Here is a 24063-nt window from a genome sequence, read left to right as displayed (position 1 = left end):
CCCACAACGGTAAAATCAGTGTGTAAATGCAGTAAAGCAAGCTTGTTATACTCACTGTGGAACCTGCATGGTGTAAAAAAAAAAAAAAAAGAAGAGGTTAATCCCCTGTATGGTGTAAAAAGGCTGTTTGATCCTGTCTTCTTTGATCTTCCCCTTCTTCCACTGTCCCCAATCCATCTCCTGTTAGAACAAAACCTTTAGAGTCACTTTGCACATGCTCAATTTGGTGTGTATTGCTAGAGAGCTTTTTTTTCTTGGGAGGGTGCATGTGATCAGCACAGGGTCAATCAGCACTGTCCAGACAGAGGGCCAGAGGTCCTGCAGCCTCATAGGACAGTCAGAGGAGAATGAAAACTCCTCCTACAAGCTTTAACCAGACACTGATAGGAGTCACAAGACTGCTATATACAGCTGCTGATAAAAGATATTTAGCAGTTTATATTTGATAAAATATTTGCATTTCCATGTTCTGTGTACTGTGGGAGACCAGATATAGTGAATGCAGGCTCCTGGGTTTAGTAACACTTTAAGTCTTAATGAGCAAAAAAGAACACTTCCAAAGCCTGTGTTTGCTTCTGTCTCTTGCAAAGGCACCTCATCTTCTAGATTGTAAGCTCTAACGAGCAGGGCCCTCTAGTTCCTCCTGTTTTGAACTGTATTGTCTTCCTTCACATTGTAAAGCGCTGCGCAAACTGTTGGCGCTATATAAATCCTGTATAATAAAATAATAATCATGACCAAGTTGCCACAAGTGATGTTAAACCACCGCACATTTTTTTTGCTATAATCTTATTATGTATGCTCACACCAAAGTTGACCTTCAATAATCATTCATTATAGGTGAGAATCGTGCCGCTATTGAAATATCACCAATCATATATTTTCTCTATCTTGTCCCCCAGGGGACACGGTGCACTTGATCAGTGCAGTAGATCTATAAGTAGTGGTGTTTAGAGCCTCCCATCACTGTCCAACCATGCTCCCTAAGGACATGAATAATATTTAGTGCTTTCTGACAGCAATTGGCTTGGGACCAAGTGCTTGCCTGTCAGCATATGCACTGCAGATAGGGGGAGGCGGTGTGTTAAGAGTGACAGTCAACATCCATAGGGGCAGAAACAAGTGAGCTCTACAAGAGATCCAGCAATGGTCAGTCAATAGTTCTGCAAGGGGGTCAGGAAAGGTCAATGCGCCCCTTCATTTCCCATTGAGACTTATGTAGAGGACTGTTGGCAGGACAGGTCTGTATGATATCCACAAAGCAAGTACAGGACATAAAGGAAACTGGAGATCTATCTACAAATGTTTATGTCTATATAGGAAAATCATTCCACTTTTTTCATTTAATTTCCAAAATCCAAAAGGCAAGCTCACTAAACAGGGAATGTGGGAACTGAGTTTGCCTGAGCTCTGCAATAGGAATGCCCAAAAATTGGGCTTCTAGCAGGGGAGGAGCTGACAGGCAGGAATAAAAGGATAAAAAAAAGGAAATTTCAGCAAAACGTATTATCATGGTATTTAAACATGAATGTATAGACTAGCATGTCATTTTTCAATGCTCAGGACATCTTTTTGAGGTACTGGGAGGTGATAACAAATGTCCCCAGTTTTGGAAGATCTCAATAATTTCAGCAGACATTTTCCAGTCTGTTGAAAAATGTCTTTGTGTCCTGACCAGTGCTTTTTTTTTTTTTATCAGAGAATAGCTGCAGGAACTCCTCCCTTCTGAATCATCATTTGTCACTGCGCCCTACCCAACTCTGAGCACCGTTCCTTGCTTCCATCTCCTACCAACCATCCTGTACCACCTCTATTAGAGAATACAGAACCAAGTATCATTTTGTGCTACTACATAATTTGCTTCTTTATTTTAGGAATAGAAAAAGAAAATACGTTCTTTCCACAAAGGCAGAGTTGGGCTTTAAGAAATATTAGAAACCAAATAAAAAGGGTTCTTAGGCATTTATCTATACCTTATCTGGTAAGCATGCATGGCAGTTGAAAAATATACAACCCTTGCAATGGATTCTCTTCTTTAAGCAAAATTTAAAGATAAATTCATCAACTACTAGCAAGTTGTAAACAACTCTCAGAATAATACCACACATTCATAATTGTTCCCCTTATTAATGACCACAGTGATCTTACCCTTCTGTCACTTTTTTGTTTCGCTTACTGTTCTGCCATCCACCAGTATGCTATTATCATGCATTTATCTGCAGATTTTCTCATTTATTTACTTTATCTAAGCATAGGGTTGATAGCACTAGCATATTCATCATTGTAATAATAAAATGGTAGCTAAGCTACTATGCTAACATAGTCGCATATGTTGTGAATAGCATAATGAAAAGGAGATATAAAATGTCAAGGAAAAATAAATATGAAGGTAGTCACAAACATTAGATAACACTAAGGGTCCTTTCACACGATGCGCCATCCAACGAGGTCCGTTCTCTGCTCAGTGGGGGATCGATCTGCCGATCCCAGCTGAGCAGGCAGGTGACAGCTCCGTCTCAGCTTTGTGTGCAGAGACTGAGCTGTCAGATCCCTGCTGTCCTCCATGGGGGAATTGGATAAGAACGGACCGCCTGTCCGTTCTCATCCGACCCGCTGGACAGATGGAAAATAGGGTTTCCATCCATCCGGATTTCATGGATAAGATCGGAAGCGGATAGCAGCGGGTGTCAGCGGAGATGTCTCTGCTGACATCTGCTGCCTCATAGGGGTGCATGGAGCATCCGATCAGTTCCGCATGAAAAACAGACAGACGGATCTGATCGGATCATTCGTGTGAAAGGACCCTTATGAGAAACCTGAAATCAACAGATCTGGAAAATTATCAGGGCATCCATGAGCTGAAATATTTTAACACATAGGGGTTGATTTATAAAGGCATATAGACTGTGCACTTTGCAGTTGCTCCACAGCTTAGTAAATGAGGCAAAGCTTCACTTTGCAATGAATACCCAGTTGCAAGTGCAAGGAAAATTTTTAAAAGCAGCATTTTTGTTTGCACATGATTGGATGATGGAAGTCAGCAGAGCTTCTGCTCATTTATTACCGCTTGCCGACCGCCTGCCGCAGATATACTGTGGCAGGCTGGCTCAGCTGCGCGAACCGCTGTACCTGTACATCGGTTTTCGGGAGGGCTCCTGGGAGGCGCGCACGGGCCCGCAGCAAGGCGAGCGCCCACCCCCTTTAGGAAGCGGGTAAGCCGATCCACGGGACCGGTGGCGCTGATTGCCGCCGGGCACCCGCGAGCGCTCCCCGCTGAGAGAGAACAACGGTCTGCTGTTTTAAACACAGCTGACCGTTGTTCTCTCTGGAATGAATACAGAGCGCCTGTGTTCCTCCTATTTAGGATCACAGGTCTCTGTGTTGATTCCAAAAGTACCTTCCCCATACAGTTAGAAAACACTCCCCTAGGCTCACACTTAACCCTTTGATCCAATCAGTCCGTCGCAATGTTGCAGTCCCGCTAAAAATCGCTGTACCGCTAAAAAAATAAAAATGACATAAATATCTTTCCCCTAGTTTGTAGATACGATAACTTTTGCGTAAACCAATCAAAATACGCATATTGGGGGTTTTTTTTCACTGCGCACTATACCGACGTAATCGACGGCGACTCAGGGGAGCCTCAGCCAAAGCCGAAGCCACAAGTTGTTCGGAGCTACGAGGTGGGGGATTCAATCCACGGGTGCACTGCCTCTGCTGTTGCTGTGGACAATGCGTTTCGGAGGCGGAGCCTCCTTCCTCAGGTCCCCTGGGACTGTATACCATTTTAGAAACCGGTCAGGTGAGGACATTCCTTGGGTCCTGGGGAAGGTGAGCGTTCCAATTTTTTTTTTTTTGAAAATTCTTTTTATTGCAGTTTTAAATTGTACAAAAATAAAATGGAATATACAAAAATATAACAGGGACAGTGTGGAAAAAGGCAACACCACCTTAAGAGCCACGTCCCTGTTGTTGGGGCATAGTTACCTAAACTAGACATATGACAACTCTCTAATACTAAATCTCCCCCCTTAACTGCCCCCCATCCCCCGCCCCGCATCAGCCAACTTATTTCTTTCCAACGGGAAAAGAAGAAATTCAGGATATATGATTGCACCATAGGTCATTAGAAGAAAGTTAAAATCCAAAAGACCACCAGTCATCTTGCTCTCCGTAGCAGGACAGTATGCTCTTCCTTACAGAGTCAACCAAATGATACCACTATTCCAAGGTCCCTCATGATGTGCCCGCATGGTTATTATATAAATATGTGGCTCTCAGCCCACTGTGGATGGTGAGTTATCCCAGGATTGCTATATCTTATCATATTGTTTAGCACATCCCCTGGATATGTATGTTGCTCTATAAAAGGGCATCATGGAATTCACCAGACCCTTCCAATAGGAAGAGTGTTCTAATATTAAAAGTCAGCAACTGCAGTTTTTGTAGCTGCTAACTTTTATATTTACAACAATTGACTGGACAACCGCTTTAACGCATTCTCTGTAGTAAGGTAGGAAATCTTCCATGGTCGGCCCCCCCCTCAGCCTTGCCAAATACTTACCTGAGCCTGATCTTGATCCAACGCTGCTCTCTGTCTCTTTCCTCACTACACATGGAGCTGCTGTCAATCAAATGCTATGAGGAGGGAGCTGGGGGGCGGGTCAGTAGATGCACACAGCCCAGCTTGGGATCAAGCTCACACGTCTGCTCTCCCACCAAGCAGCCTTCTAGATCACAGGTGTCAAACACATGGCCCGCGGGCTGAATGCGGCCCCCCAGGCCATTTCATGTGGCCCTGGCACCTCTCATGCAGCTGTGGCAGCCCCCTTGTCTCTGCCCCCACCTTTTCTCTGTAGTCGGTAGCAGAGAGGACAGAACTCCTTTGCCAGATCCTGCAGTACTCTGTGCAGCTGCAGAAAGGCTCGTCTTTGCCCCCCCCTCCTCCTCAGCAGTCCGCATCAGAGAGGAGGGCATAACTCATCCTACAGTGCAGCCGCAACACCACCTTGTCTCTGCCTCCCCTGGTCTCAGCATTCAGCAGACTCTGGAAGCTGACTCCAGCCCTTCTCTGGTTCTCCTCCAGACCCTCTGGTAAGGGGGTGCATTTTGATGTAAGGGTGTAAGGGGGCGTGGGGTGCTCTGGACATCTAATTTTGCAGATATAACCGGCCCTTTGAGGGAAACCATAATGCTGATGCGGCCCACAATGGAAGTGGAGTTTGACACCCCTCTTCTAGATGAACAGACAAAGAAGAGGAAGAGTAGACAGCGCTGGCAGGGGACCCAAAAAGAGGAGGTTTAGGGCCGCTCTATGCAAAACTATTGTACAGTGCAGGTGTAACGTCATGCGGCTCCAGCCAGTCACATAGCTGGAGTATGCGGACAGGGAAGGAAGACGACGAAGATTGATGCGGCCTTCAGTGGTGACAACATTTACAGGTACGTTTAACATAATGTGCTAGTATGTTAGACATACTAGCACATTATGCCTTTACGTTGCAGGTCAGGTAAAAGAAAAAAAAAGGCAGCATTTACTTCCTCTTTAATTGCTGTCTGTGCAAGGTTTAGTAAGCGAAAGTAATAAGAATTAAATAGATTTTGTAATACCCATAGGGGCACCCTTCTACATGTTTTTGGGAATTCCCCATGTTGTGCCCTTTCTTGCAACAAGCTACCCAAATCAGAACACAACATCACTGAGATCTCTCTTTCTAACAACCCTGTGGCTGTCTATTTAAAACTTGACTCCGCTGTCAAGGAAACGTTACAAGAAGTAATTTCTGATCCATCTAATAAACGCTGCTAGGGCATGTATCCCCAGCAACTGGAAACAAATGAGCCTGCCAATGCTGAGGCAATGGTTTTCCAGGATAACCGATATGCAGAAGATGGAAAACCTCACCTCTGCCCTTAGGTAAAAGGCAGGAGAACACACAGCCAGATGGTTCTATAGGGAACAATTTCAATACCCCACTGAATATCTCCAATACAAATGAGCAATACATCACATTTGTATCAGACGCTTGCTGAGGTTGCGTTCTCCACCTTTGGTTTTTTACCCCCCAAATCCCCTTTCTGTCCCTATTTTTTGCCTTCCCTTACCTTCCTTTTCTGTTGTTCCTTCCTTTTTTGCCCTCACTTCCCTTGACTTACAGTTAAAGTGATATTAACCCGTTGGCGCCGGCTGCACGGAATTATGGTGGGCCTTGGCGCTGAGTGGCCGCATATTTGCGTGAATTGGTGGAATACAGCTGTGCCAAGAGTGCGCGTCCTGCGCGCTCCCAGAAAAGTTACCGGTGACCAACGGAAAACTCACGATAGCTGCTTGCGGTCCAAAGCTTTCTGCTCATGTAACCACCGTGACAGCCAATCACAGCAGTCACATGATCATAAACCCTGCCTCCCGGCATCCTAATCTGTTATACTTACCTGCTCTGTGCAGCGGTTTTGCACAGAGCAGCCCCGATCCTCCCCCACCGGCGCTCCTGGCCCCTCCCTCCAGCCTAGTGCCTCCATAGCAAGCAGCTTGTTATGGGGGCTCACTCCCAAGACACTGCTTCATGTGTCAATTCACATATGCCATGCTCTTTCCTAATTGGCTCACTGACTGTGATTGACAGTAGCGGGAGCCAATGGCTATCACTGCTGTCTCAGTCAATGAGGAGAGAAACCTGGGAGAGTTGGGGCTCTCGTGCACATCACTGGATCGAGAGGGGGCTCAGGTAAGTTTTAGGGGGGCTGGGGGCACTTCTGCACACAGAAGGCTTTTTTACCTTCATGCATAGATTGCATGAAGGTAAAAAGAAAACCTTGAGCCTAGACAATCACTTTAAAGTAAAAATACAGCTAAAGCCTAACTAGTCTTAAAAATTCTGATCCCCCATTGGCTGCAGGGGAGAGGAGAGAGTGCACGACAACGGCTGTGAAACCCGGGCATGATGACATCACCCATATGCTCCAATGGTGCAGCCACTGTTAGTGCTCCCTCCTCTCCCCTGCAGCCCCTGCTGGCTGACACAGGGGAGCCAGATCAACATGACTGGACTGGAGCTAGCTGAAAATAGACATATATTTTACAAAGGTTAATCAATATAGGTGTTAGGAGGGGAAGGGAGCATTTTAAAAGTAGTTAGGCTTTGGCTGGAATTTTACTTTAGGGCTGGTTCACAACTGATTCATACAGGAATATGGTCTGCGTTCCTGTGTGATTCCTATGCAACTCAGCACGGTGCGATTTTCAACCCATTCATTTGCATAGGCTGAAATCGCACCAAAAGTAGTGCATGCACTACTTTTAAAAATCATACTGCACCAGACCGCATGGTACTAGATTAGCATACCGTGCAATCCAGTGCAGCCAAATGCACTGCTTTTGCAATATGCGTATGGGGTGTCATTAAAAATGCATTCACATTCTGGTTTAAACAAGCCTTTAAAATTTGCAGCTAACTCTTCCAAATATCCTCCAATTCTTTGTTTGGTTACTAAATTGACCCTTAAAGCAAAACATTACTCTAAAAAGAGAAGTTTTGCTTTAACACCTCCTTCCCCCCTCCTCTCCCCACTTTTGAAGATTTTTTTTTGCAATTGAGAGGGGGGGGGGGGCAGGTACCTCGTTTTAGCATGTACCTGCTCCTACTTCCACTTCAACCACCTAGGCAATCGGAATGGATTCCCCCTTACCCACAGCCTTCTTGGATATCTCACAGGTACCAGGAAGCTGCGGGACCATTCACAAAGAGCAGCACAGTGGGAAGCCAGCTGTGAAGGAGTCACAGCCAGCTTCTCTTAGTAAATATGCCAGCGCTGAGGACCCGAAGACCAACGAAGAACTGGCCCGGGTGAGGATGGTACTTCATCCTTGGACAGACAAGTGTCCTTTTAAAAGTCAGCCTATACAGTATTTGAAGCTGCTTATTTTCATTATTTTTTATTTATTTTTTTAAGACTGAAGATCCTTTTTAAACTCCCTTACCTACCTTTAGGATTTCCCCTGTCCTATATGAACAGAAAAGCTGGTTTCCACCAAACATTCTACCACACAAGTGGGTGTCCCCTCTTATGAACAGTAGGGCTAATAGGGAATTAGATAACATGTAATGCGACATCAACTGATACCGTTTTAGATATTCACTGTATTGTCAAAAGTATTGGGACACCTGCTTTTTCACGCACATGAACTTTAATGGCATCCCAGTCTTGGTTCGTAGGGTTCAATATTGAGTTGGCTCACCCTTTGCAGCTATAACAGCTTCAACTCTTCTGGTAAGGCTGTCCACAAGGTTTAGGAGTGCGTCTATGGGAACGTTTGACCATTTTTCTAGACACGCATTTGTGAGGTCAGGCACTGATGTTGGACAGGAAGGCCTGGCTCACAATCTCAACTCTAATTCATTCCAAAGATGTTCTATCCGGTTGAGGTCATTACTCTGTGCAGGCCATGTCTTTATGGATCTTGCTTTGTGCACTGATGCGCAGCCATGTTGGAACAGGAAGGGGCCACCCCCAAACTGTTCCCACAAAGTAAGGAGCATGAAATTGTCCAAAATGTCTTAGTATGCTGACATCTTAAGAGTTACCTTCACTGGAACTAAGGGGCCGAACCCAACCCCTGAAAAACAACCCCACACCACAATCCCCCCTCCACCAAATGATTTGGACCAGTGCACAAAGCAAGGTCCATAAAGACATGGATGAGAAAATTTGGGGTGGAGGAACTTGACTGGCCTGCACAGAGTCCTGACCTCAACTCGATAGAACACCTTTGGGATGAATTAGAGCGGAGAGCGCGAGCCAGGCAGTCAAATGCACTTCTGGAAGAATGGTCAAGCATTCCCATAGACACACTCCTAAACCTTGTGAACAGCCTTCCTAGAACAGTTGAGGCTGTTATAGCTGCAAAGGGTGGGCCAACTCAATTTAGAACCCTACAGACTAAGACTGGGATGCCATTAAAGTTCATGTGCATGTAAACGCAGGCTCCCCAATACTTTTAATTCTCCTGCGCTCTAGTGCAATAATGGGAAGGAAGAGGCAAGTTTCCAACAAATATGGATGGGTATGACTGAAGGTCTTGCTGCCACCTCAGGACCAAGGGTATCTGATACAAACTGAAGAAAAGATAACAAAAAGAGGGCCGCACCGACCCTAGTGCATTACCACTAAAAACATTTAATAAAATAGTAAAATGCATAAAATATACGCACAAACAAAGTGTGATAATACACACATATCAACAATTCAATGTATAAGTAAAGACGTCTCCAAGGAGGCCAGGCCTTGCGTAGTGCTGGACGGCGTGCCTGGCCTCCTTGGAGACGTCTTTACTTATACATTGAATTGTTGATATGTGTGTATTATCACACTTTGTTTGTGAGTATATTTTATGCATTTTACTATTTTAATAAATGTTTTTAGTGGTAATGCACTAGGTCGGTGCGCCCCTCTTTTTGTTATCTTTTCTCCCCAATACTTTCAACAATATAGTGTATGTATATCAGGGTATGTTACCAGTGTTATCGGAGTTCTGGCCAGTGGTGTATTTGGGTTTTGTGCTGCCCTAGGCAAGACTAAAATTGGGCGCTCCCCAACGGGGACTCCCTCCAAAATTGAAGGACTACAAGTCCCAAAATGAACCCCTAAGGGGGTGGGTGAGAGAGAGAGAGAGAGAGGGGGGGTTAGGGAGGGAGAGAGAGAGGGGTTGGTGAGGGAGGGAGAGAGAGGGGGGGATAAGAGAGAGAGGACGGTGGGTGAGGGAGGGAGAGAGAGAGGGGGGATGAAAGAGAGGGGGGTGAGAGAGAGAGAGGGAGGGATGAGAGAGAGAGAGAGGGCGGGATGAGAGAGAGAGAGGGGGTGAGAGAGAGGGTGGATGAGAGAGAGAGGGGGGAAATGCGAGGGGGGATGAGAGAGAGGGCGAGAGAGAGGGGGGATGAGAGAGAGAGCGCGAGAGAGGATGAGAGAGAAAGCGAGAGAGAGAGAGAGGGGGGTGAGAGAGGGGGATGAGAGAGAGGGGAGGATGATAGAGAAAGAAAGAGAGGGTGAGAGAGAGGGAGTTGATAGAGAGGGAGAGAGAGAGGAGGGGAGAGAGAGAGGGGGAGAAAGAGAGAGAGAGAGAGGGAGAAAGAGAAAGAGAGGGGGGTGAGTGAGAGGGGGGTGAGAGAGGTGGCTCTAGCAACCAGTGGCCAATAGAGTCTCAGGTGGAGGGGGGGTGGATTTTTTCGCTGCCCCCCTGCAAAGTGCCACCTTAGGCCTGGGCCTTGTTGGCCTAGGCCAAAATACAGCACTGGTTCTGGCGTTTTGATATAACTGTACTATCCGTATGCGTCAGTGAACCTCTTAAATAATTATTTTACAAAAAAAAAAAAAATACACTACAGTCAGGTCAGCAAAAGAGAAATTCTTATTAGATGCTATGTGTTGCTACATTGCTGTATAGATCTTATTAAATGTGTTACAATTGGTAACTTTGAAACACATTTCGGAAGGGCACACAACACAGTAGAAAAGAATTATGATAAAATGCTGTGCATGTTGAAGCATGTATGGTATATGAACATCCACAATATGCTGACTGTCACACGTTGTCTTCCAATGTCTATTCAATCACCTTTACGTTCAAGCCCCCAGATTAACAATGGGCATAAGGTATCTATTTTATGATACCTGCGATTATAAAAGGTTTGAATTATAATGGATAAAAATTTGAGATTTAAACAATGGCAATGGATGACCCCAATGAAAACATGCATGTTTACAGTAGCCTGGAAATTTTTAGCCAGTTCCACACTGTTTCTCACTAATGGTACACAAGCCAAGCTTGGGTTGCAGTTTATGGAGAATCCCACATTTAGCATTCTGATCATTTCATAGCTCCTTCATTACGTACCGGCATATTTTCGCAGCCAAGCTGTCCTGACCATAGGACGGTAAATGATGTTACACAGAACAGTTTAGCATTTGACAGTACAATCATGGAATCTTTTCGATTTTAAAATGACGCATTATGATTCCCTTAAATATGATGGAGGCTGTAAGCAGGTTTTCTACAGCAATTTACTAATTCTAAGATCTCCTTGTCAGTCAGCTTCTGGATGTCAGGGATTTTAACCAGCCAAGTGCCGGAAGTGAGAGCAGAATATTTCAGTGCTAGAAGCGACGGCTCTAGCAGAACAGCTGTGGCAGGAGGGGGGTGAGACTGCAGGCTCTTTGGGACAGCAATACAACATCTGTCACCTTATATAGTTCTTCATCTGCCTCCTTCTCAAGCCTGTGTCCCCCTAGCATCAAATAAAAGGTGACACCCAGTTCAGTACTACCATTATGGCAAGGTCTTGGAAAGCAAGCTTTCTCCTTCTACAAATGCTAGGAACAGGTGTCAGAATTTCTAGGAGATAATTAGACTTGACATGGTGTCTTTCACATAAAGCATGGTGTGTGCTGTATACGCACAATACTACTATTGGTCCAGGTCCCTTCTTCGTTAAGGTGACCTGGGATCAGCAAGCATTTCTAGGCGCTTGAGTGAATTTCAATGAACTCCATCACCTCAAGGTTCACATTCCACCTACTGAATGACAACATGACATATTGGCCCTGGAGATTGGATTGTGGCCACTGCAAAGAAGCTGCTCAAAGATCATCCACTGTGTCCTGGTCTTTAAGCACACTGAAATGACAGATAGCTGGTGAGATGTACCTGCTCAATGCTCCAGTCGGCACCACTGCAAGGCATCGTTAGTGAGTGACATACGTTACTGAGGCATGCAGGTGACTTGAGGCTAGGGAAGCATGTGCTGTGTATCCCCTCCACTCCAAGGAATCAGGGAATGCGTGGTGCAAAACTTTGCCACCCCACGTCACTGAGCTGCTGTCACCTCAAATGACTTTCTATGACGGCTCCTCTGTAACCCATGCAGCACCAGTAGAGCCAGCACTGCAGCACCATGGTGAAAAGCCTGACATCTACTGCAGATGGGTAAAGTCACCACTCCAATGGACCACTCACTGTGCACACTTCAGACCAAAATAGATTTATATAGTCAAACTACTCTGTCCAACTGAGATTACTAAGACCTAGAAGGAGGACATTAGGACCAGCAGGAGATGACTCAGTTCCAGTTGTATTCAGAGAATCTGATCTGGTACCTTCTACAGAAATCACATTCACCCATCCTGAACTGGGAGAGCTTGGTCAGCACTGCAGTGGAAGCCAGCCGTCTGCAATACACTTCTACCCTGTCCAAGTGGAGGTGTCACTTGGACAAGTCAGTCCCACCATCATAACACCTGCAAGACTTGTCCAAGTGTCCATCTGATGCCTCATTCATGTATAGACTGTAAGCTCTTTGACATAGACCTTACAATGGGCTATAAGCACTTCCACATAAACCTAGTTCACCCAATAGACTGTAAGCTATTTGACACAGACCTAAAAATGGCCTGTGAGCTCTTCGACATAAACCTAGTTTAATCAATAGACTGCAATCTTTTTGACATAAGCCTTACAATAGACTGAAAGCTCTTCTGCACAAATCTAGTTCACCCAATAGACTGTAAGCTCTTCAACATAAACCTTATAATGGATTGTAAGCTCTTCAACGTTAACCTAGTTCACCCGTTAGATTGTAAGCTCTTCGACATAAACCTTACAATGAACTGTAAGCGCTTCGATGTTAACCAAGTTCACCCAAGAGACTGTAAGCTCTTTGAAATAAAACTTACAACGGACTGTAAGCTCTAGGACATAAACCTAGTTCTCCCAATTGACTATAAGCTCCTTAACAAACCTAATTCACTCAATGGACTGTAAGCTCTTTAAACCAAACTTTACAATGGACTGTAAGCTTTTCGACATGAACCCAATTCACCCAAAAGTCTGTAAGCTCTTTGACATAAACCTTACAAAGGACTGTAAGCTTTTCGACATGAACCCAATTCACCCAATAGTCTGTAAGCTCTTTGACATAAACCTTACAATGGACTGTAAGCTTTTCGACATGAACCCAATTCACCCATTAGACTGTAAGCTCTTTGACATAAATCTTACAATGGACTGTAAGCTTTCCGACATGAACCCAATTCACCCATTAGACTGTAAGCTCTTTGACATAAATCTTACAATGGACTGTAAGCTTTCCGACATGAACCCAATTCACCCATTAGACTGTAAGCTCTTTGACATAAATCTTACAATGGACTGTAAGCTTTTCAACATGAACCCAATTCACCCAATAGACTGTAAGCTCTTTGACATAAACCTTACAATGGACTGTAAGCTTTCCGACATGAACCCAATTCATCCAATAGACTGTAAGCTCTTTGACATAAACCTTACAATGGACTGTAAGCTTTCCGACATGAACCCAATTCATCCAATAGACTGTAAGCTCTTTGACATAAACCTTACAATGGACTGTAAGCTTTCCGACATGAACCCAATTCATCCAATAGACTGTAAGCTCTTTGACATGAACCCTACAACGAACTGTAAGCTCTTTAACATAAACCTTACGTGCAGACTGTAAGCTCTTCATCATTAACCTTCACCCCATGGACTGTAAACTCCTTGAAATAAACCTTACTGTAGATTGTAAGTTCCTTTGCAAGAACCTATTTCAATTAGGAACCTGACATAAGAAGAGCATACAAGTGCTCATAGGTCATGAAATATGATTTAGTAATAAGCCAAAAAAAAATTGAGTGTTCCTTACAGGTTCCTCATGGTTTATATCTGCAGCGTGAATGATGAGACAGTTTTATACATATGTGTATATGATTGTGAGGCAGCTTTGGTTGCATAACCGTGTACTAGGTCTATGTAATAGATATAGGGTAGATAGATAGATAGATAGATAGATAGATAGATAGATAGATAGATAGATAGATAGATAGATAGATAGATAGATAGATAGATAGATAGATAGATAGATAGATAGATAGATAGATAGATAGATAGATAGGTGTGTATAAATAAATTATATATTTATTAATATGTGTATAAATATATGTGTATATATATATATATATATATATATATATATATATATTTTTTTTTTTTTTTTATATATATTATTATATGGGACTTGTATAGCGCCAACAGTATGCACAACGCTTTACAAAATATATATATATTTATTTATATGTATGTGTGTATATAAATATACACGCACAAAATATATATATATGTATATATATATTACACAGCGCTTTACAATATATATATATATATATATATATATATATATATACACACACACATGAATATATATATATATATACATATATACACACACATGAATATATATATATATATATATATATATACACACACACACACACATGAATATATATATATATATATATATATATATATATATATATATATATATATATATATGTGTGAGATCTTTTTATATATTTTTTTTTTCTTTTTTTTTATATTGTATATTTAGTCTCTCTCTCTCTATATATATATATATATGTGTGTGTGCGTGAGAGGTCTTTTTATATATATTTTTTTCCTTTTTTTTATATTGTATATTTAGTCTCTCTCTCTCTCTATATATATATATACATAACTATATATAGTGTGTATATATATATATATATATATTGTATACGTACATAAACATGTAGATGGGCCATTCTACAGGTTCTCCATGCAGATGATGGCTATCCCTTATAGATAAATGCAGATCCTTGTGTCCCCATGCAGTGTGACAAGTGGTGGTGGAGATGAGAGGGGACCAGTGATGGAGATGACAGTGCTTAGAGTTTCTATGGACTCTGACACATCATCTAGTAGTGGTATGGCAGGAGGGACCCAGTGACAGCCCACTCTCACCCATCCATCACCCTTCTTATTCCATTTGCCTTGCCCTGTATACATTTCTAGCACCTAATCTAATGAGATCCCAGGCACACATAGAGGATCCCTACATGGGCACTTGTCATTATCCAGGACCCGCTCCCTGATGGCCATGGCAGGCGATCAGAGTGGTCCCCGGGTGTAAGTGCCTCTCCCCATCCATCCATCCATCCATCCATCATCACCTACCTCCTCGTCACCCCGCCAGCCCCTGCCGATCCGGGGTGTACCGCATCTTCTCCGTGCAGACAGCTGGAATGGTTTTCTTCTTTTTTTTTTCAATGAGAAGGAGAACCCCGGTGGGGTTGGCACGGGCAGAAAGTTGGGCAGAGCGTGCCTTCCCCTGGGTGGTGGTGGGGAGGAGGGGAGGAAAGGGGGGGGGAGATGGAAAGGTAATGGGGGAGATAGGAGAGGGGAGGAGACCTGGGTTTGTGCTGCAGTGCAGGATAGCTGGGCTCCTAGTCAAGCAGAGCAGGAGCACTGTCTATGTCTAGGATGAGGGAGAGAAGGAAACAAAGGAAGCCGGATCCCAGGACTGACACACACACACAGCATCCGACTCACATCAGCACAAACTTTCCCTGGACCCGCTGTCACAGCCCTACTGGACCACAACAGCACATAATCCATCCCTGCTTTTCAATCCAGGAGAGGCTTCCTCTAAACTTCCAGCATTTATCTGCACAGACCTCAGCAAATCCTGGACTGGATCTCCACAAAGGCTGGATCTGTCTCCAGCCAAATGATAAATGCTGCAATCAGTGGAGTTCTCAATAACAGTTACAGCTTTATTTCTTTTTTTATTTTAAGTTTATGTACTAGGACTACTCTGGGGTGGAAACAACGCTGTTGTTCAGTCTTTTCAATGATACGTTTCTCTGCTAGCGTCTAATGAATTCATTTATCACGTTTAGCGCTTTATTTTAGACACATTGTATATTAAGCGCTTTCCCTCTGGAGCAATCTTTTTTCTTTATCTTTTGCACACATGTTAAAAATCAGTTTATTCCCTGAACGCAGAGGCCTTGTAGAATAAATAATAAAAAAAATGAGTTGTTAATAAAATCAGGAAACGATTTAAACTTTTTTTATTTCCACTAACATACAGTTTTTCAGGGTATGTCCCCATTTTCAAGGTCTAAGCGGTACTAGTTCACAAAGTTTTAGCAGAACTTAACTACTTCAAAACAGGGCATGAAATACATTTTTATCATTTTTGTTTGAGGCAGATAGAGCTTTCTTTTGGTGGTATTTAATCACCACTAGGTTTTTTTTATTTATTTTTTGCTAAAACAAAAAAAAAATGAAAAAAGACCAAAAATGTAAAAAAAAAAAAAAAAAAGTTTTTCTTAGTTGTTGTTATAAAATATATTAAATAAGTAATTTTTCTCCTTCACTGATGTGCGCTGATAGGCTGCATTGATGTGCGCTGATGAGGCTGCATTGATGGGCACTGATGAGGCTGCATTGATGGGCACTGATGAGGCTGCATTGATGGGCACTGATGAGGCTGCATTGATGTGCGCTGATGAGGCTGCATTGATGGGCACTGATGAGGCTGCATTGATGGGCACTGATGAGGCTGCATTGATGGGCACTGATGAGGCTGCATTGATGTGCGCTGATGAGGCTGCATTGATGGGCACTGATGAGGCTGCATTGATGGGCACTGATGAGGCTGCATTGATGTGCGCTGATGAGGCTGCATTGATGTGCGCTGATGAGGCTGCATTGATGTGCGCTGATAAGGCTGCATTGATGGGCACTGATGAGGAGGCACTAATTTGCAGCACTGATGAGGCTGCACTGAAATGCACTGATGAGGAGGCACTAATATGCAGCACTAAAGGCTCGTACACACTTGACGAAAATCGGACGAAACGTTCTCCGATTTTTCTCTCTCTTGCTCAATGTTCATAACCGTTTTTCGATGACAGTGCATAATGTTCACGAAATTTCTCGTCCGATTTATTTATTTATTTTTTTGGGACATTTGTTCCTAGACTTCCGGGTTGTCAGCAACTTCAGATCATGAGCGGTCTTTTGTATCCGATTTTTCACGGATATACTGCATACACATTAAACGAAAATTGGTCGTCTGGGAACGGATGATAACAATTTTGGTGTTTGTCCCTCCGTTTTTTTTTTCGTTGAAAATGTCGGCATCGGCTGCTGAAAGTTGTGTACACACTAGCCGAAAATCGTACGATTTGACCACGTACGGGAATTTTCGGCAGATTTTCTACTAGTGTGTACCCCACTTAATGGGCACTGATAGATGGCACTGATAAACATTTATCGGTGGCACTGATGGGAACTGATAGGTGGTACTGATATGTAGCACTGATGAGCATTTATCGGTGGCACTGATGGGAACTGATAGGTTGGCACTGATGAGCAGGCACTGAAAGGCAGCACTGGCTGGCAGCACTAATGGGTACTGATTGGCATCACTGATGAGCACAGACTGGCATCACTGCTGGGCACTGATTATCTGTGCATGTTTTCCCCGTGAGGTAATGCCGATGATCGGCTCTCCTCTCCTCACAGGCTATCAGTGTGAGGAGAGGAAAGCCAAAAACCACATTTCCTTATTTATATGCCCTACTATGTGTGTATGAATGTGAGTTAGGGACCTTATGGCGCTTTTCCACTGCATGGAACCGAACGGTTCGGCTCACTTTTGTGCTTTTCCACTGCTGGTACTGCATGGTACGGTGTAGGAACGGTTTGGTACGGTACGGCTGCGCTTTTCCACTACATGGAACCGAACGGTACGGCTCTCAAAAACAGTACCTACTCGATTGTGGTTCCAAGAGGTACCATACCCGGTACCATATCCCACAATCCTTTGCATGCAGTCACTACTAGCCACCGATTGGTCAGAGAATCCCACCCACCCCGTTGTTATCCCACCCACTTAACTTTAGTACTACTTTTGTGGAAAAGCAAACCTATACCGTACCGTACCGAACTGTTCCAACACCGTACCATGCGGTACCAGCAGTGGAAAAGCAAACCAGGCCAAGCAGGGCCGGGTAGAGCCGAGCCGGTACTTGCAGTGGAAAAGTGCCATTAGATTGTATGCTCCTTGAGGGCAGGGACTGATGTGAATGTGTGATGTATATGTAAAGCGCTGCATAAATTGACAGCGCTATATAAGTACCTGAAATAATAATAATAATAATATGTGATCAGCTGTGATTGGAAACAGCTGATCACATGGGTAAAGAGCCTCATCATCGGCTCATTACTAAGAACAGGGACACAGTGCACCAACGATCACCACGTTGTGCCCCCGCACAAGCGCGGCAAAAGTGGGACATCATATTCCGTTGTCCAGGAATGAGAGAGCCACCTTGCCCCCGTAATTTTACTATATGGTGGGCAGGAGGTGGTTAAAAGAAAAGACAATCTCTGCTCGGACCTTGAAGAAGGGGACATACCTCCAAAGCTTGTCCAGAAAAACTGCATTTTAGTGCAAATAAATAAAGTATCACGGGCAGTACTAAATTGTTTCTGTCCCAAGTGCACTAATACATGCACTTAAGTAAGTGCACAAAAATGCATGCAAACACAATTTAACCTCTTCACAACAGCGCTAAAGCTGAATGACGACTACAGCACGGTCGCACATTGCCAGGAAGGCGTCTATTGATGTCCTCTCATGATCGTGCTTCTTGTGCGCCCCCTGCATCAGGCATCCGAAGGGATCTGTGATCGCTGTCTCCTTGGGACCCAGCTGATCACAGATCAAGGTATAGAGTAGGGTTGCCACCTCATCCCTTTAAAACCAAAGACATATTAATTACACAGGTTCTGAGGCTAATATAATGCAGATAAGACACGGGTTAAGTGAGTTTAATTGGCACCTTAAACAGACACAGAACCTGTGTATTGAATATGTGTTCGATTTTAAAGCGATGAGGTGGCAACTCTAGTAAAGAGCCAATCACAGCGGCTCTTTACCACATGATCAGCTGTGTCCAATCACAGCTAATCACAGTGTAAACAGGATTTGCCGGTTATCGGCATTCCTCTCCTCACGCTGACAGCAGGGCCGTCTTTTCCAATGGGCATACCCGGCGGTTGCCCGGGGGCCCCACTTGCCAAGGGGCCCCACACACATGGTGGCAATTACTGTCCCCCAACCGGCCAGATTACAGATTATAGTGTAGCCAGGACTGCTTCTCGTCGACTGTCCCGCTGCCGCCTCCTTTACTGTACAGCCTGTACTGAGTGTGGAGGCACCACGGCTGTAGAAATACACTGCCCGACTCCTGACTGACAGTAGTGAGTCACTCTCTCTCTCTCTCTCCTCCTCTCCTTCCAGTGAAAGAGGCAGCCCACACCTCTATGATCAGATACACTGACAGACAGGTCACAGTTTGTGACCTGTCTGTCTCTCCCAGACTCTGTGGTGCCTGCCTGGTCCCTCCCACGATCATCCATGCTGCAAGTTACACGGACAGCCTGAGCCAGCATACCTGCTGTCCTGAAGTGGTGTGTCATGTCAGACAGTGACACTGACAGCATGGATAGGAGACACCACTGAGGCAGGGCTTGTTGTGCCTCCCTGGAGAGTGGAGACAGAGAGAGAGAGAGAGAGCCGTTGGGAGCAGAGCCCTGGTGCTGTGCCTGGAGGTAAGTGAACACACAAAAACATATTGAGTTTAATTGACTGTGTATGTACTCTGTGTGTATATAGTCCTTAAACTCCTCAAATCTATGATGGCATCCCCTCCTCGGTCCTCCACCTTCTCCTCCCCCCTCCTCCTTACCCCCTCTTCCACCCAGGCTGCTTGATTTACTTTGTTTTTGTCACTCTCTCTCCATCGACACAAGAGACAACTACCTGGAGGATATACCTTACTATATATTGGTCCCTGTAATATGTATATAGTAAGGTATAAATCCTCCAGGTAGTAGTTGTACTCTCTTGTACTATATATTGGTCCCTGTAATATGTATATAGACTATATACTACAAGAGAGTACTACTACCTGGAGGATATACCTTACTATATATTGGTCCCTGTAATATGTATATAGACTATATACTACAAGAGAGTACAACTACTACCTGGAGGATATACCTTACTATATATTGGTCCCTGTAATATGTATATAGACTATATACTACAAGAGAGTACAACTACTACCTGGAGGATATACCTTACTATATATTGGTCCCTGTAATATGTATATAGACTATATACTACAAGAGAGTACAACTACTACCTGGAGGATATACCTTACTATATATTGGTCCCTGTAATATGTATATAGACTATATACTACAAGAGAGTACAACTACTACCTGGAGGATATACCTTACTATATATTGGTCCCTGTAATATGTACATATTACAGGGACCAATATATAGTACAAGAGAGTACAACTAGGCTGGAGTCTATACCTTACTATATACATATTACAGGGAACACTATATACTACAAGAGACTCTTGTAGTATATAGTGTTCCCTTTAATATGTATATAGTAAGGTATATACTCCAGGTAGTTGTACTCTCTTGTAGTATATTCTCGTGCGTGATTGTGTAGGCAGGGGGCCCCGGTGCACTGCATTGCCCAGGGGCCTATAAGGCTCTTAAGATGGCACTGGCTGACAGTGTATAAGGAGAGGCAAACCGATAACCTGGCAAATCCACACAAGGGACATCTACACTGATAATCAGGGCACTGATCATCAGTGCCTTGATGATCAGTGCAGCCCCAACAATGCCCACCAGTGCTTCCAACCAGTGCAAATCAGTGCTACCAATCAGTACCCATGAGTGCTGCCTGTCAGTGCCCATGAGTGCTGCCTTTCAGTGCCTATCAGTGATGCCTAATATTGCCACCTATCATTGCTGCCTATCAGTGCCCGTCAGTGCCACCTATCAGTGGCAGTCATTACCGTTTATCAGTGCCCATAATTGCCGCCTATCAGTGCAGTGCCCATCAGCGTTGCCTATCTGTGCCCATCAGTGCCACATATCAGTGCAGCCTCATCAGTGTCTCCTCATCAGTGCCCATCAGTGCTGCCTCATCAGTGCACATCAGTGAAGGAGACAAACTTCTTATTTACAACATTTTATAACAGAAACGAAGAAAAACTTTTGGTCTTTTTTCGTATTGTTTAGCAAAAAATAAAAAACCCAGTGGTGATTAGATACCACCAAAAGAATGCTCTACTCTACTCTCAAAAAAAAGATAAAATTTTGGTTGGGAACAGTGTTGCATGACCGTGCAATTTTCATTCAAAATGGGACAGCGCTGAAAATTGGCCTGGGTAGGAAGGGGATAAAAGTGCCCAGTAAGCAAGTGGTTAAAGCGGGACTAAACACTCTTATCAATTTCATCCAGTGAAGCTGCCATCTTAGCTTCTGTTCAATTTGCAACTGCCATGGTGCTGCACATGTGATCAATTATAACATCAGCCATTTGATGGTTTGACAGTTTGGTGGAGAGCACAACCAATGTGACAGATATACAGTGGGTACGGAAAGTATTCAGACCCCCTTAAATTTTTCACTCTTTGTTATATTGCAGCCATTTGCTAAAATCATTTAAGTTCATTCTTCTTCCTCATGAATGTACACATAGCACACCATACTGACAGAAAAACACAGAATTGTTGACATTGTTGCAGATTTATTAAAAAAGAAAAACTGAAATATCACATGGTCCTAAGTATTCAGACCCTTTGCTGTGACACTCATATATTTAACTCAGGTGCTTTCCATTTCTTCTGATCATCCTTGAGATGGTTCTACACCTTCATTTGAGTCCAGCTGTGTTTGATTATACTGATTGGACTTGATTAGGAAAGCCACACACCTGTCTATATAAGACCTTCCAGATCACAATGCATGTCAGAGCAAATGAGAATCATGAGGTCAAAGGAACTGCCTGAAGAGCTCAGAGACAGAATTGTGGCAAGGCACAGATCTGGCCAAGGTTACAAAAAGATTTCTGCTGCACTTAAGGTTCCTAAGAGCACAGTGGCCTCCATAATCCTCAAATGGAAGACGTTTGGGACGACCAGAACCCTTCCTAGAGCTGGCCGTCCGGCCAAACTGAGCTATCGGGGAGAAGAGCCTTGGTGAGAGAGGTAAAGAAGAACCCAAAGATCACTGTGGCTGAGCTCCAGAGATGCAGTCAGGAGATGGGAGAAAGTTGTAGAAAGTCAACCATCACTGCAGCCCTCCACCAGTCGGGGCTTTATGGCAGAGTGGCCCGACGGAAGCCTCTCCTCAGTGTAAGACACATGAAAGCCCGCATGGAGTTTGCTAAAAAAACACCTGAAGGACTCCAAGATGGTGAGAAATAAGATTCTCTGGTCTGATGAGACCAAAATAGAACTTTTTGGCCTTAATTCTAAGCGGTATGTGTGGAGAAAACCAGGCACTGCTCATCACCTGTCCAATACAGTCCCAACAGTGAAGCATGGTGGTGGCAGCATCATGCTGTGGGGGTGTTTTTCAGCTGCAGGGACAGGACGACTGGTTGCAATCGAGGGAAAGATGAATGCAGCCAAGTACAGGGATATCCTGGACAAAAACCTTCTCCACAGTGCCCTGGACCTCAGACTGGGCCGAAGGTTTACCTTCCAACAAGACAATGACCCTAAGCACACAGCTAAAATAACGAAGGAGTGGCTTCACAACAACTCCGTGACTGTTCTTGAATGGCCCAGCCAGAGCCCTGACTTAAACCCAATTGAGCATCTCTGGAGAGACCTAAAAATGGCTGTCCACCAACGTTTACCATCCAACCTGACAGAACTGGAGAGGATCTGCAAGGAGGAATGGCAGAGGATCCCCAAATTCAGGTGTGAAAGACTTGTTGCATCTTTCCCAAAAAGACTCCTGGCTGTATTAGATCAAAAGGGGGCTTCTACTAAATACTGAGCAAAGGGTCTGAATACTTAGGACCATGTGATATTTCAGTTTTTCTTTTTTAATAAATCTGCAACAATGTCAACAATTCTGTGTTTTTCTGTCAGTATGGGGTGCTATGTGTACATTCATGAGGAAGAAGAATGAACCTAAATGATTTTAGCAAATGGCTGCAATATAACAAAGAGTGAAAAATTTAAGGGGGTCTGAATACTTTCCGTACCCACTGTATTCCCGGCTTGTGCCAGGAATCAGTGTAACTGTTTTTTGAAACTGTTAAATCGATGGGTTTAGTCCTGCTTCAGTCCCAATTTTTTGTACAAAATAAAAGGTGAGCTTGTGTTAAAGCGGAGTTCCACCCAAAAGTGGAACTTCCGCTTTAGGGAGTCCTGACCCCCCGACATGCCACATTTGGCATGTCATTTTTTGGGGGGGGGAGCGGGTACCTAGTTTTGACAGGTACCCGCTCCCACTTCCGCTCGGAGCGCCGCGGCGCCCTGAGCGGAAGTTCTCCTCTCCCCCTCCCTCCCTGCAATCTTCTGGGACACGTCAGAGGTCCCAGAAGATTGCCGGCCAATCACGGCACGCAGCGCGACTCGCGCATGCGCAGTGGGCACCCGGCTGTGAAGCCGCAAACTGTAACAGCCGGGTGCCCACAGCAGTGATGCCGGCGCCATGGGAGAGGATCGAGGCTTCCGGCGGCCGCATCGCTGGACCGTTGGACAGGTGAGTAAATGGCTGGAACTCCGCTTTAAGTAAAAAGATACCAAATATGTCAAGCTTTAAAACTGCATGTACCCATGAATTGGAAAAAAAAGTATGGTACCCAAAATGATCAATAGGTGATGATTTAAATGCTCTTCCAGCTCATCGATTTGGAGTTAACCTTTAATGGGAGACAAAGAATTGTAGTTCTCACTCCAGCATGCACAGCAACATAAAACTGTAGCACTCTCTAGTGTGCTACTAGTGTTAGTGTAGGTCAATTTATTTTATTGACTCATGGTAACTGTATGAGTCTGTAATCATGTTGGGTTACTAGAGGTCAGGCTGGATGGCTCTACAGTGCAGGTCTGTGGTACCTCCCCCTGGGTCTAGAGGTTTGGAGAAACTTCTGGAAGCTAGTGAGTGGAGGCCAGGAGGTCCTGATCTGCATACTTGAGGAATTCTGCCCAATCCCCAGGGTGGCTGGGTCAGCCCTTAAATATGGGAGACACACTTACACCACTGCTTTCCTGCATTTCTCCTCTCTGGATGAATACTCATATATCTCTGCAGTCTCGAGTTACCT

At 44.2% G+C, this 24063-nt stretch overlaps 1 protein-coding gene across 2 annotated transcripts in view; it reads right to left on the bottom strand.

Annotated features, from left to right (window-relative positions):
* The window catches only part of DLGAP3 (DLG associated protein 3), a 724943-nt gene extending 709494 nt beyond the window's left edge, over positions 1–15449 (bottom strand). The window contains exon 1 of one of the 2 annotated variants that reach the window (XM_082246991.1): positions 15434–15449. The gene's annotated coding sequence lies outside the window, so the exon portion shown is untranslated. Of the gene's footprint in view, positions 1–14625; positions 14720–15433 lie in introns of those variants that run through there. The other variant, XM_082246992.1, reaches the window with a different exon arrangement.
* Positions 15450–24063: the final 8614 nt, after the last annotated feature.

Source organism: Pelophylax lessonae (assembly GCF_965119305.1).
Source record: "Pelophylax lessonae genome assembly, chromosome: 2".
Taxonomy (NCBI): domain Eukaryota; kingdom Metazoa; phylum Chordata; class Amphibia; order Anura; family Ranidae; genus Pelophylax; species Pelophylax lessonae.
Note: the sequence above shows the minus strand (reverse complement) of the source record. Positions and strands in the feature narration are given on the sequence as shown.